We start from the raw sequence: 13,881 nt of genomic DNA, 5'->3' as shown, positions 1-13,881 counted from the left end.
GTATTTTACCTCTGAAAGTCCAAAATAATTATTTTCTACCTGAGTTTTACTCTTCAGTCACTCTTACCTGAGTACGACTTACATGAGATTCAGGTTCATCTTGTTTACTTTGACCATAATGATATCAAAAAATCAGCCYAATCTGCATGAAACCTGCACGGCCTGTACCTACGTCTCCTTGTCACCACAGAAAGTCCTGAAATCAGACCAATGTGATTGTACAAGGTGAAAATGTGGTTAGAGCTGTTATGAGAAAGTGGCAGGATCGCCTCATGACCTGGAGCCTTTCTGGGTAAATCTAAACTGTCTTTAAGCGTGGGGTGAGAGAGTGTTTGTCTCTTTGTGTCTCTAAAACAACCATTTTTTTTCTTTTTCTTTGTTTTACAACATTGACCTTTAAATTAGAACAGACCGCAGACAGCTGCCTGCCGGGCAGAAGGAGAGAGGAGCAGCAGCTGGCTCAGGAAGCTCGTCACCTCACTCCTCTCCTCTATCAACAATTCTCCATTTTCTTTATGAAATATCCAACAAACAGAAGCCTAATTAATGGCTTGTGCTGACTGAGTGGCCTTGTTCATTGGTGTAAATGTTTTCTTGTTGCTAGGGGCCTGGACTGAAATCTAATAAGGCGGAGACATGGGGGCCAAAGGGAACAGGTCCAGAGCTGGGGACAAATGAGACACAGACACACGATCACGTAATAATCCTACTGAGCGTCAACAAAAAGGAGCGTTATTGAAACCCTGGAAGAGTCAGGATTACTTCTGCGCACAGGAGGTTAAATATGAAAAGTGAAGCAGAGGCATGGTCCAACTTGGAATATTTCATTTTGATTGTTGCTTTTTTTCCCCTCTCGCTCAGTCCTGGATGAGGTCTCGAAAACAAGTCAAGAACATTACCGGTACAAAGCAGAACACAACGAGCATCCAGATGTTTCTAAAGGAACTAGTCCTGCCYTCAGAGGTTAGGTGAATTTTCTTTAATTGCACAATCCTGATTGTGAAACTAAGGAAAAATGCATTGATTATAATTAAGTTTCAGCTAAGAACTGAAACCACAGAATTCTTCTCTCATTTCTTTGCTCCAGAGCTGTCAGTGCAGTTCAAAGACTTATTATTTGGGTTGAAATGTTTTAACTTGTACACTTTATTTGAACTAATTCTATCCATCCATTATCTTAACCAGCTTCTTCCATTCAGGGTCACGGGAGTCACTACTCAGACAATTTAGAGTAAGGAGAGGAAACTGGCACRCCTGGAGAAAACCCATGCATGCACAGAAAGAATATGCAAACTCTACCCAGAAAGGCCAGGATTTGATCCAGCAACCTTCTTGCTGAAGGCAACTGCTCTACGAACCAACCCACTGTGCCGCCCTATCTGAACTAATGGTTGAATCATTTTTTTTACTGACTTCTCACGGGCTCAGCTTGGCTAGGCAATAAGAAAAGTGTGTTTTGAGGAAAATAGGTTGGGAAACACTGCCCTAGAATCACAAAAACTAAACAGAAATGGGACAAAGAGGAGTTTTGAGATGCCAGCTCTGCTGCTTTTTTGATAGAGCTTTGAAGAGACTTTGAAAAAACTACAGGACACAGCTGCGTGTTCTTGTGACTGAAAACATCCAAGAACATTTCCAGACATTTTGGAAACTCCCCTCTAAATGCTGTTGCAAGTTTAATGAGACACTGACCACAGTTTCCTCAACTGTTGGGTTTTTTTTTTTTTTTTTTTTTTTGTGTGGAAACAACTCTCTCTAATCAACTGCTATTTAAAATCAGCTGTAAAGACAATATTAAAATACATTCTGTGTTCTTATCATTTCTCAAAAACATATCAATAATGGCCTTAGGAAATCCTATCAGCTTGTAAAAAAAGTAGTGTAAAATTTCTTTTTTAAAAATAAATGTTCTCAGAATAAACAATCACCTCTGCTTTTGATTAAGAACTAGCTGGACAGCAACCATTTCTCACTTCCATTTGTTTAATTCATCTAACAGCAGGAGCAGCAACTTTTCAAACAGACATGAAACCAAACGCGCCGTGCCTTCATCATCATCCTCATCACCGTCTCCTCATCACATTACCACCCGCGACTTGTGCTTCTGTTCCATCGTGCCACCTTGCCTCTTATGGTGCTCTGAGCAGACCTCAAGCTCTGCAGAAAGGGGAAACAAATCACAAGCCGTTCTACTCGAGCCGTGGGGCCAAAACTGATGGCATGTCGGTCTCTGGCTAAACAGGAGTGCAGTAATATATCAGTGWGTGGTTAAAGAGCTGAGTACAGGCAGGCCCAGATGAGCACGTTAAAAATATAAAACGCAAAAAAACCGACACCACAGTTTACACGTTTTATTGGCAGACAGCTGCGTAGCGTGTTGTACATGTGCAAACAAATTTATCTGTTACAACATAACGTCCTGTAGTTATGAAGTTGTGTCCAGTACTTCTCCATTATTTAGCTCACTTTCTGCATGTAAAATCCTGGTTAAAAAAATTTCAGCTAATATTTTATTGTTGTTTAGCTCCCTGTTTTTGCATTTTGCTTTTTTTTTTTTTTACTAAATGTTATATATTAAATCCTAAACCTAAACACAGCCTTTGCTGTTGGTGTGCGCTTCTGTTGTGAAGTCATCATCATGCGACAAAAGCACCCTCTGAAGCTGCTAACTCTGCTAACAATGCTAACTCTGCTAATGCTGCTGAAGATGGCATTTAAACTTTAAATTCAAAATGTGTTTATTGAAAACAATATGGCACCTGTAGCCCGGCACTTTTAAGTGCAACTCACTCGCGACGAGTTTGATGTCTTGTAGGGAAGCATTAGCAGGGTTAGCATTTGCTTTTGTTGTACGCTGATGTCAAAACAAAATCTGTACACAAACTGCAAAGGCATTCCATTCTAAAACACTTAAATGTAAACTTACGTGTAAACATTTAGTCACAACTTTTACATTTAYACATAAATCTTAAATTTAARYTTTAGTAACACTTAGCAAAATGTAAGAACAGAGAGCTAAATAATAAATTGTTAGTGTTATTTGTTTAAACTAGGATTTTACACTCAGAAAGTGAAAAAATAATAAAAAAAGAATAAAGAATAAAGAATAAAAATATTTTATATACTGTATGTTATATTTTATTACGTGACATAATTTAAAWTTTTATTTTACACATGGCACTCCATATTATTCAACAGATGATCAGATATATTTGAAAACGTGGATTTTGTCTCAAAGTTAGCTTTCTTCTTTGACTTTTAGATGTCATTACTTTATTTCCTGAAGCAACTCTTTGTCAGTAAAATGATAGAAAGCAGCAATAATCTGGCAGACATCCGYCCCGATATGTACCTGGTACTTTTCAAAGAAAACCCATATCTCCATAGGCAACGTTTACCTAAACAACCTGAGGCTTGAATCAGAAACCTTCTTGCCATCCTAACCATGTCTCCTCTGCAATGATAAAAGAAACAACCAGTTTCATTTAGTGTCTTTCTGCAGAAAGCAACATGTAGCTGTGTGAAACTGTTCTGTGGTGCATTTTGATACCTCCAAGTTGTGATACAGTATGTAGCACTCTGCAATGGTCTTTGTCTTCTATGTTTARATTTTTAGACATCGTGTAATATTATAAGTCAGAGGTCCAGTCGGTTCCAAATTCTTCCTGCACCAGGACCGCTCTGCAGTCTCCTTTGTACTCTGTGATAATGGATCCATCAGCAGTTTTACAGCACCTGCTTTTTAATGTTTTTTACATCAAGACAGATAAAAACAATTACAGAAGCTTCTCTTCAGCTGCCTGATGGCYCCGACCTCTGCTCCAGATGCTTTCTTTTAAGGTTAGGAGCATTTGTGTCAGAGCGTAGGGGGGAATTTCGACGCTCTAACATAGGCAGGAAGTTAGCAAAGTTGCAGTTTCTGTCATTTCGGTAAACATAAAGAAGACGAATGAGTGGGAGTTCACTTACGTACTTCTGATTTTTTTTAGTCACGTTTCTGGTCCTTTTTCTTCAAAAAAAAAGTTTGCGCAGTCATTTTTTTACAGATAAAAGCTTCGTAACATGTAGCTGGTAACTGACACCAGTTGTGTTGCWTGAATCAAAAAGCTGCTAGATGACATCAGACACTTTAAAAACAGCCTATGGTTTCTCTGCAGATAAGCTTCAACAAGGGATTTAGACCYTCTGCAAGTCCATTAGAGCATTTCCTTTTTGAAGATGACCTCGATGATGCAGCTGTTAGACCGTTTCCTGAAGAAATAGGTTTTATGGAGGAGACTGCCTGAATTATTGAATTATAAAGCTAAATTTTGTTCTGTCTGTYAAGACACAACTCAGGAAGTAACATTTGTTGTGTAATGTCTCGTCTTTTCCTTATGAAAACAAACAATAAATTTAAATGAATAACACTTTCTGAGCACTTCAGTCATCATTTTGTTKTGAAGTAAATCAGATTAAAGAACGGCGGTCTGAACTGTCACACACGTGTGCAATGAAAAGCTGTAGGAGTTGCTGATAAGGACCGTAATGAAATCTCCAGAGCAGCACAGATGAAGAAGTGGAAGTCAGAGTGAAATTGGTAAAACCCAACTTTTTATGTGGATGTGCCAATATATCAAGAAAAGAAAAAAAAAACACAAAAAAATTGAATTTTAGTGTGTTGCAAAACTTGTTGCAACACAGAAGTTCCTCTTCYGAATTAAAGCTGTGTGGACTAAGATCCTCCTCCTTTGTGTTGAAAAATGATAGAATTGTTGTTTTAATCGAGCCTTGAAAATAATGTTGTGAATGGCTCTCAGTTTTTGAGAGCTTCATTCAAATTAGCCTAGTGGTTCATGAGATATTTTACTAACAGACAGATACACAGACACAAGCAAAAGTGTTTACCTAACTCTTACGTTTATAAAGAACTATTTCTCCAAACAAGTTTTTCAAAGAGCAATTAATTAATGTCCAAACTATCCCGTTCCAAATACATTCCCACAGAAAGCCATCTGGATGTGTGCCTCGTGCAAAACTTTCTTCCCATGTGTCAAAAAGCTGAATGTTTCACTGACGATAAATAATGTTCTGTTGAGACAGTAATTAATCATTGATTCCTATTTTTGTGTGCTTATCACGTCTTATCTCCTTTAACAACAGTCTAGTATTTTTTAAAAACACGATAAAACTTATGTTAAACTGCTTGCTTGGTGAGGAAGACAGAGTCACTAACATGTGAGCGAACACTGAGTAAATCGAGATTGAACCGTTTTGAACAATCATCAGGTTTATYTGTCAAATGTCACACTCAGATTTGTTCACCTCAACCCTGATTGAAAATAACTCTGTCCCAGGTTTTGAAGTTTTTTGAAAAACGATCAAATTCAAATTCAGTTTATTTATATAGCGCCAAGTCACAACTTACGTTGTCTCAGGGCACTGTACATAAAAAGAAAATTCTAAAGAAGAAACCAGCAGGCTGGTTTCAGCCTGGTGGAGAGGAAAAACTCCCTGCTAATCAGGACGAAACCTCCAGCAGAACCAGGCTCAGGACAGGTGGCCGTCTGCCTCGACCGGCTGGGTACAGATTGAATGAGGTTTTTTTTTTTTCCCACAGGGTAGCTGGGCTTTTCCTTAGACAGAAAGAGAAAAGTTCTCTGGGAGTGACTGGGAGAAGACTTGTTCAAGTGGATTCAGTTGAGGTGATTTGGCAAGGATGCACCTGGGAGGCCTCATTAGGGAAATTTTCCAATCCTGTCCAACTGGCAGGAGACTGCAGGTAAAACCCAGGACTTATTGGAAAGATGGATGGTTGGATGGATGGATGGATGGATGGATGGATGGATGGATGGATGATGGATGGATGGATGGTTGGATTAGTTAAACGCAGACCCCAACATGTGCAGAAACAGATGTCACTGTTCAGACTTGTTTGAGGTATGTTGTAAATGTTTCTAGTGTAATAAAAATGTGTGCTTGTCAACAGTTTGAGCTTCAATTGACTTCCTGTTGAACAAGTGCACATTTATMTAGATTTTTAATTGTTTTAATGTTGTACAAAGTGAATTTGATGTGAGTTGTTCCTGCTGTCCTGACCCACAAATTGCTGATAGACTAACTGATTGTTGATGGTTGGCATCAGCTGGAGCTCAGCACCAAACAGAAGAATAATAAGTTATAAGAAAGACAGATGCAGCTGCTGGTGACAGAAATGCACAGTTGACATGTTTCCAAATTTCATTTAAAGCCCAAAGGCCGCAGCTTCAATTTTTGCACAGGTGTAAAAGTTGTCTTGATCTTTTTGATTATTGTGGGCACAAGTTAACATCATTTTTAAATGTTTGAAATATAAAAACAAGCATCCACTTCAGATGGGCCTGTTGGGATGGTTTTATTTTTTTCCTAATCCTCAGATTGCAAAGTACACTTTCTAGGGAGCTAATGGATCACATGTGAGGGTCCCAAGCTTGGTGCTGTTGACAAACAGCAAACATTAAGCTGCAAACTATAAATTGTGACGAGAACGGAGAGACGATGGAAGAGAACTTGGKGAGGTGGAGATATGTACATGAAAGAAAAGGAATGAAATGGAGGATGGCTCATTGTGGCGACTGCTAAAGAAGGAACAACTAAAAGAAGAAGAAGAAAGTCATTTTCCTGGTTATTTGAAAGCAACAATTACTTTTCATGAATTATGACCGTTGTTATGGATTAATTATGTATATCTGTTCTACATTGACACTGTCCAGTAATCATATCTCATGTTAACTAGTTTCGGCTGTTTTGCTCTATCSGCCCAGACTTCAAGTCTCCAGCAATGCATGACCTCTCTTTATTTTGATAAGGTAGCTTCTGGGCTGAGAGCCCTGTCATTGGTTAGGTGGTTACGTTTGTCGAATTGTGATGGGTTGTAAACGTGTCACATGATGTTATATCATTGGCTCTCCACTGACGAGAGCCAGCCACAACTCGACAGACTTCCTGATTGACCGTCTGCTGTGTTGTTTCTCAGAATTAAATCATTTGACYACCATACACACAGACTTTCTGTGCATTTATTCCGTGTTTCTGCATTCTTGGTAAATCTTGCTACCACACCGTTTATGTCACTTGAATAAAACCACAAACAAACTCCCCACTGCAATTCTATAAGTAGCACAGATCTTGAAAGTGAATTTTATAATAATTCACCACTGGGACCAGTTTTTGTCAACATCAAGAGTACTTTATGTATTTTTAGAGCCAAACTCTCAGGGAGAAAAAAAAAGAGGAAAATTCTTCCCATCACTTTAAGTAAACAGCATTTACTGTTCACTGAGCCCTAAAATCCCAGCCTCCAAAATCTGCCTCATCTGGTTGCAATTATATCATTAGTGTTGGTAAACCCCTGCTGTCTGCATGATGCTCCGGCTCATAGAAGGATAAATGTTTCTGAATAACCACAGAGGAATGTCTTCCTAAAAAAAGAAAGAAAAGAAAAGAAAAGATAAAAAATGTACTTATGGCAGAATATTTACCTCACACCCAAAAGTAAACATCTGTATTACTGCTGTGCAAACTTTCTCCTTCCTTTTTTTCTGTGATCTGTTACATCATGCAATGTTTGACTTTGCATAGAGAAGTACATCTGTGACTTTTTCCCCTGCTCTAAAACATTTTTATGCAAATGTCCTGATGCATCTCAGTAATCCAGGTAAAAAATCAAAAGGAAAAAAATTGTATAGGTCTTCTGGACGGGTTCTTCTTTAATGAACTCAGTAATCCAGGTAAAAAATCAAAAGGAAAAAAATTGTATAGGTCTTCTGGACGGGTTCTTCTTTAATGAAACGTTTCGTCTCTCTTCCAAGAGACTTCTTCAGTCTGAGAGTTTCAGGCAAAATTCAGGCTTTTAAGTCCTGCCTCCATGTGACTGATACTCACATCACATGGCTATCGTTCACACCTAATTAACACTTATTGTTAACAGGGGGTGGAGTGATACTTCCAATGGCAGCGCTGTAGGAGGGGGACAACTGAAAARGGAGGCCTCCACCTCTGTTTAATGATGGACGGTCTTTCTTCACAAAAAGGGCTCCTGAGAGAGGAGTAAAAGAAGCCATTTTTGTGAAGAAAGACCGTCCATCATTAAACAGAGGTGGAGGCCTCCGTTTTCAGTTGTCCCCCTCCTACAGCGCTGCCATTGGCAGTATCACTCCACCCCCTGTTAACAATAYGTGTTAATTAGGTGTGAACGATAGCCATGTGATGTGAGTATCAGTCACATGGAGGCAGGGCTTAAAAGCCTGAATTTTGCCTGAAACTCTCAGACTGAAGAAGTCTCTTGGAAGAGAGACGAAACGTTTCATTAAAGAAGAACCCGTCCAGAYGACCTATACAWTTTTTTRCCTTTTGATTTTTATGCAAAACTCAACTTAATCGCAACATGATCTCAAATATTTCCTGTTCAAGGTTTTATTTATTTTTCTTCSCACATGAAGGTTTTATTGAACCAGGGTGTTAAATAATTTCCTTTTTTATGTGGCCCTCAGCACCTTTAAGTGTTTTATGATCAGTTTGCTGTCAGGGTGTTGGATTTATCTGCTGTCTCAGACAAGTTTTATTAGTTTATACCACTCCTGGCACTGTTTGAGCACATCACGCTTTGTTCTCCACACCCAGAAGATGTAATTATTATGATCGCACTGAAAATATTACATTCTGTGTGGGAACATCGTACAATAGTGATAGAACGACTTCAGACCCGTAGATTGGCACAAACGAAAACMTAAATAAATAAAAGCACTATTTCTTTAACTAAATGTGTGAATGGGTCGTCATGAAGAGCTCCTCACAAGTTCAGTTATTTTAATGACATTTTCAGTTTTACTCTGAACACATACAGTATAAACATGCTGTGGTCTGAAGAAGTTCTGCAGAACATCACCACATCCTGATGGTGAGTGTGGTCAGAGAGCTGAAGGCATTTTTCAGTTAATAACTTGCTATAATCTRTTTTTTTCTTTTGTGTCACTTCAGTAGAAAACAAAACCAAATGTTGGTTTATTTAGTTTATTTATTTCTTCATCATCAGTGAATGACAGTGCTATAATCTTAATTTAGACATTTCAACATCCGTTTTATAACCACAAATGAGAACTAGGTCTTCAGTATAAACAATACACTCATTGTTAACATGTCTTAATGTACAGCTCTGAATGTTATAAAATTTAATCTGACAGTGTTATAGTTTTTTGTATCCTCCTAACAGAGAATTTCCCCTCTCAGACRACAGGTTTACTCGTGGTTCCTAGAGTTTCAGTCAGTTTCACATTCATGTATCAGGCTTCTCTTTTGTGAAACCTCCAGTTTATGACTGTGAGGCTGACACTCTACTTTTAGGACCAGGGTTAAGACTTTCCTTTTTGATYAATCCTATAGTTGGGTTGGGTTTCCTGAGCTATCCCTTAGTTCTGCTGCTACAGGCACAAACTTCCTGTTGGAAGGAAGTTGTTCCTTTCCACTGTCACCAGTGGGATGCTCAGAATGGGAGATTGCAACAAAGTGATGCAATCTACTGATTGTTAATAAATTGGTAACAGGATCTTGTCCATAGAATATTATTTTACAGACAGTATTAGTTTAATCTTTGAACATACTTTTACTGCTACATTTGTCTGCACATGACTCACTGCCCCTGCAGTTTTGATGTATAACCAGAACTCTCTGAGAACTTAAAGTCTCAACAAAAGGGTCCCAGCCTCAAGATATAGAAACTCTACACCTGGGTGTGGAGCACAGATCACGCAATGCTGTGGGAGTGGTGAAGCTGCCGATGGATAGAAAAATTCAAGATGTGGAGAACAAGAGAAAGAGTTGCTACAGTAAATGTCTTTGAGGAATCTATTTAAATCAGCTTTTATAGCCATTTTCACACAGTCTTTATTTATTGCCAATAGATGTTTTAGATTTTTTCTTTGTTTTCTTTGATTGTTTTAGCTTTTGGAATCAATATTGAATGATAAATCACTGAGGAACAAAGTGTCTTTTTGTGATTTGGCAGGATTAAACCCTGTTTTAAACTGAACAACCACTGAGTCCAATAAAAGTGTGTTTTGCTTAAAGTTAATGTCTCATATTTCCTTCTGCTCACTTGTGCAGAAACATTTAAAATCMGCATAGATTCTGGCATAAACAGAGGCACCAGTGAGCTTCATTTGCCATTTTTTGTGACATCACTTTGGACAGTAAGCCCAGGAAAACCTTTGGAGTTTAGTGTGTAAACAACTCAARCATCTGTAAGTAAGAATGAAAGTGACTGAACTGAACATGGTGATTCACTGGTAAAACAATAATGATTTGAAGGAAGAAATTGAGAGTGATGTTTTATCAGTCTTGATATTTCCACCTCTAGCCCACAGCCTTTGTCCACACTACAAACAGCTACATTTTTAATGCAAGTTAGTGAATAAAGCTACCCAATATAATGAAAAAAAAAAAAGATCAGTGTTGAATCAAAGTGGAGAAATATCACTACCAAAAACCAGCGTGCAAAAAAATMTAATATTGCAATCAGAGAGACGCTAACCTCTCCACAGCTGACACAGTGTGGTAAAATTCAATAATAATATTGAAATTTTCMTAATATTGTGCAGCCCTGTTAGTTCAAAGATTAAATCCCCAAACTGAAACCTGATGTTTCCTCACAGAGCTACAGTTTCTGTTTGAATTCAGCAYCTTGCTGTCATCAGGTCGAACGTAAGACCCTAAATGTAAGCCTATCTTAAACAACAGCTGCCGACACCAGGCATTGACTTTACACCCAGAGTGAAGAACTCAGCAAATGATTCAGGATGTCATCTATCGATTGAAGACATCTGATTTATTTGAAGCCTACGACTCTTCATATCCTACAGAAGACAGATAGCCCTGAAGCTGATATRATTTGCTAAAAATCAATAGGATTTTTATTATTTGGTGAATGAACTGCGCCGGGGGGCTCGGGTAATAAAACAGTTTTTTGCTGATTTGAAATGTGGAATGTCCGGACGTTAAAAAAGAAAAAAGAATTAGTTCCTCTGGATGGGTTCTTCTTTAGTGAAACGTTTTGTCTCTCATCCAAGAGACTTCTTCAGTCTGATGAGTTTCAGGTGGGCTCAGCCTTATAAGCACTGCCTCCACATGGACAAACAGGTTAGTCACATGTAAAAGAGGACCATCGCCTAACAATAGGCTTGATTAGTTCTATTGTTCATAGAGGGTCATGTGCCCCATCACCTGACCTGTGTCATGTTTTATGTATGTAGTGAATGCAAGCGGGGGTTCAACGCCCCCTTTTTTCCTCCCTCTTTCCTTCTTTGTGTTGATTCACACCTTTTGCTCACAGGTGGCTGAGTCATACTTGCAATAACAGCATTATAGGAGGAGGACAACTGAATATGAAGGCCTCCACCTCTGTTTAATGGTGGATGGTTTTTCTTCACAAAAATGGCTTCCTTTACTCCTCTGTCAAACCAGCGTTCCTCTCTATCAAAGATGAGAACATCTTCATCCCTGAAAGACTAACCGCTGGCCTGTAGATGAGTGTAAACTGCTAATCAAGCCTATTGTAAAMCGATGGCCCTCTTTTGCATGRGACTAACCTGTTTGTCCATGTGGAGGCAGTGCTTATAAGGCTGAGTTCACCTGAAACTCATCAGACTGAAGAAGTCTCTTGGAGGAGAGACGAAATGTTTAACTAAAGAAGAACCCATCCAGAGGACCTACTTATTTTTGTCTTTTTTTATTATTTTTTTCTACCTGGYTTACTGAGATGCATCAGGACAATGTCCTGACGTGTTAAAAAAAAGGTACAAATGAGCTCATTTAACACATGTACATGAAATGTACATGAAAATTTAAAATATGCTGCTAAAATCTGAGATCAGCAAATGGGTGGTCTTCCATTCTGTGGAACAATGGAAGCCCAAGTCAGGATAATGTTTTTTTTTTCCACCAGGAAATGTTATTTTTCAGTAATCACAGCCATCTAATTGCAAAGTGTGACCATAGTCATTGAGAATTATCTAATCTTGTTGTGTAACAAGCATATGTGATAAATTACAGCACAATTGTCTGTAATTTAACGGTCTACTCAAAGTTCAGAACAACAGTCGGTTTGTGTTTTCCACTGTCTCTGGTTTCACCTCTTCAGGGATGTTTTCCAGTATGTGACTACAGAGAAATGTGTGGTAAGAAGTCTTCCTGGAAGCAAGCGCAGATCCTCCGAGGGACAAGGAACGATAATGCATTAACCAGGAAATGTTGAAACCCCCTCAAAGGCTAACACCCTGCACCAAAAAAGGGACACATGTGGACCAAAAACTGAGAATCTGAAGGGAGCTGCTAAAAGGAACAAACCCACAGGAAATAAGCAGGTCAGCCTCGGCTTTGAGGACATTTTCTCAGATCCTTGAGGTTTCTTTTAAATAACTATCTCTCACATAGCAAGTCAAAATGAATTAGAAAAGTTCCTCAGATAAAAAAGTGAAATAAAATACTGCATTTCTGCCAAAAAGCTTTGAAAACCTGGTGTAAGTTGAACACTTGGCACTTSATGAAAGAGCACTGCAAGGTGGAGAAATATTCCCCTGAAGGGATAAAAAAACAACAGAGTATACGTGGATTTATATATCCAGTAAAAAAAAAAAGTTACAACAGACTCACAAAAAAGTAAACAGATAAGAAAGGTTATGAAAACTTTACAAATCAAAAGAACAACGAAAATACTGTAGAACCTCCTTTATGAATTAGACTTACTCCTAATCAAGAGTTTCAATAAATCCATCCCATGGTTCATGAGATATTTTGCTAACAAACACACAAAGGTAATCACATGGGCTACAATAAAATTCCCACTGCATGTTAGAAAGTGAATGTTTTCTTTTCTCATGTTGATCCCTAAAAACTGGTACATGAAACGTTCTGATCTATTCTCCGGATCAATTTTCACTCTATTTTAGCCCCGCCTCTCAGGTGATGGCCCCACGCTGTTCTTTGACTGAAACATAAAACCATGTTTTTCAGCGCGTCTAATTTAGACACAATATGTTCAGACTGCACGACCAATTACAAAGATCACATCTAGGTTCAAAACCAACAAATGGGATGACAGTCCACTGAGACAAAGTGCTAAAGAACAACACAACGTGGTTCTTCATCTGCCTGGTGATGACTGGTAAACGTGTGTCTAATCAGGATTTAGCATCCATCCATTAAGAAAATGAAGTCTCATTGTTCCTGTTCACAAAGAGCTGCTGATTGCAGAGCATCATCTTTCCTTGGACGAGCGTTTCAATCACAGCAGCACCTGGAGAACAAACCCGGCGCAGGACACAAAGTAGTCCCAACATGTGTGTCTTTCCATTCCTGACTGCACCAGTCCCATGCCGCCGAGTGTCATCTGACACCTAAAAGTCAAGGAAAGGTCATGAGATACTCCACATACGTGACTTCCATTGTGCTGGGTCCACAAAGAGCTAAAATTAGTTTAGCTTCCACTATTGARGAGGATGTTCCAGTCACTTAAATGGATCAAGGAGATGAGGAGAGAAGGAGGCATTTGGAGGATGGAGAGGTTTTTTGGTGGGCGGCAGCACCACTTAAATGAATTGAATGTGCAGAACAGTTAATGGATTGTTCAAATCTTTTGACGTGGGGTTCTGGGAAATGGTCACAAACAATTAATATCTTAKCTGTTGTTGACATTTGATTAGAACCAGAACTATGAGCTAGTCTGGATTATTGATGTCCTATAACTTTAATCCTAAAAATGTCTTGGTAGTTTATGTGAACCGTATACCATATACCACATAACATATAGCATAATCACACACACACACACACACACACACACACACACACACACACACACACACACACACA

The 13,881-nt window shown here is 38.7% G+C and overlaps 1 protein-coding gene across 1 annotated transcript in view; it reads right to left on the bottom strand.

The window, feature by feature from the left end:
• ptgir (prostaglandin I2 receptor) overlaps nucleotides 1-13,881 on the bottom strand; it is a 26,955-nt gene that overhangs the window by 3,034 nt on the left and 10,040 nt on the right. The window lies entirely within an intron of this gene.

The sequence above is a fragment of the Austrofundulus limnaeus genome, unplaced genomic scaffold (genome assembly GCF_001266775.1).
Source record: "Austrofundulus limnaeus strain Quisiro unplaced genomic scaffold, Austrofundulus_limnaeus-1.0 Scaffold29, whole genome shotgun sequence".
In the NCBI taxonomy this organism is placed as follows: domain Eukaryota; kingdom Metazoa; phylum Chordata; class Actinopteri; order Cyprinodontiformes; family Rivulidae; genus Austrofundulus; species Austrofundulus limnaeus.
This window is presented reverse-complemented; position numbering and strand designations above follow the sequence as displayed.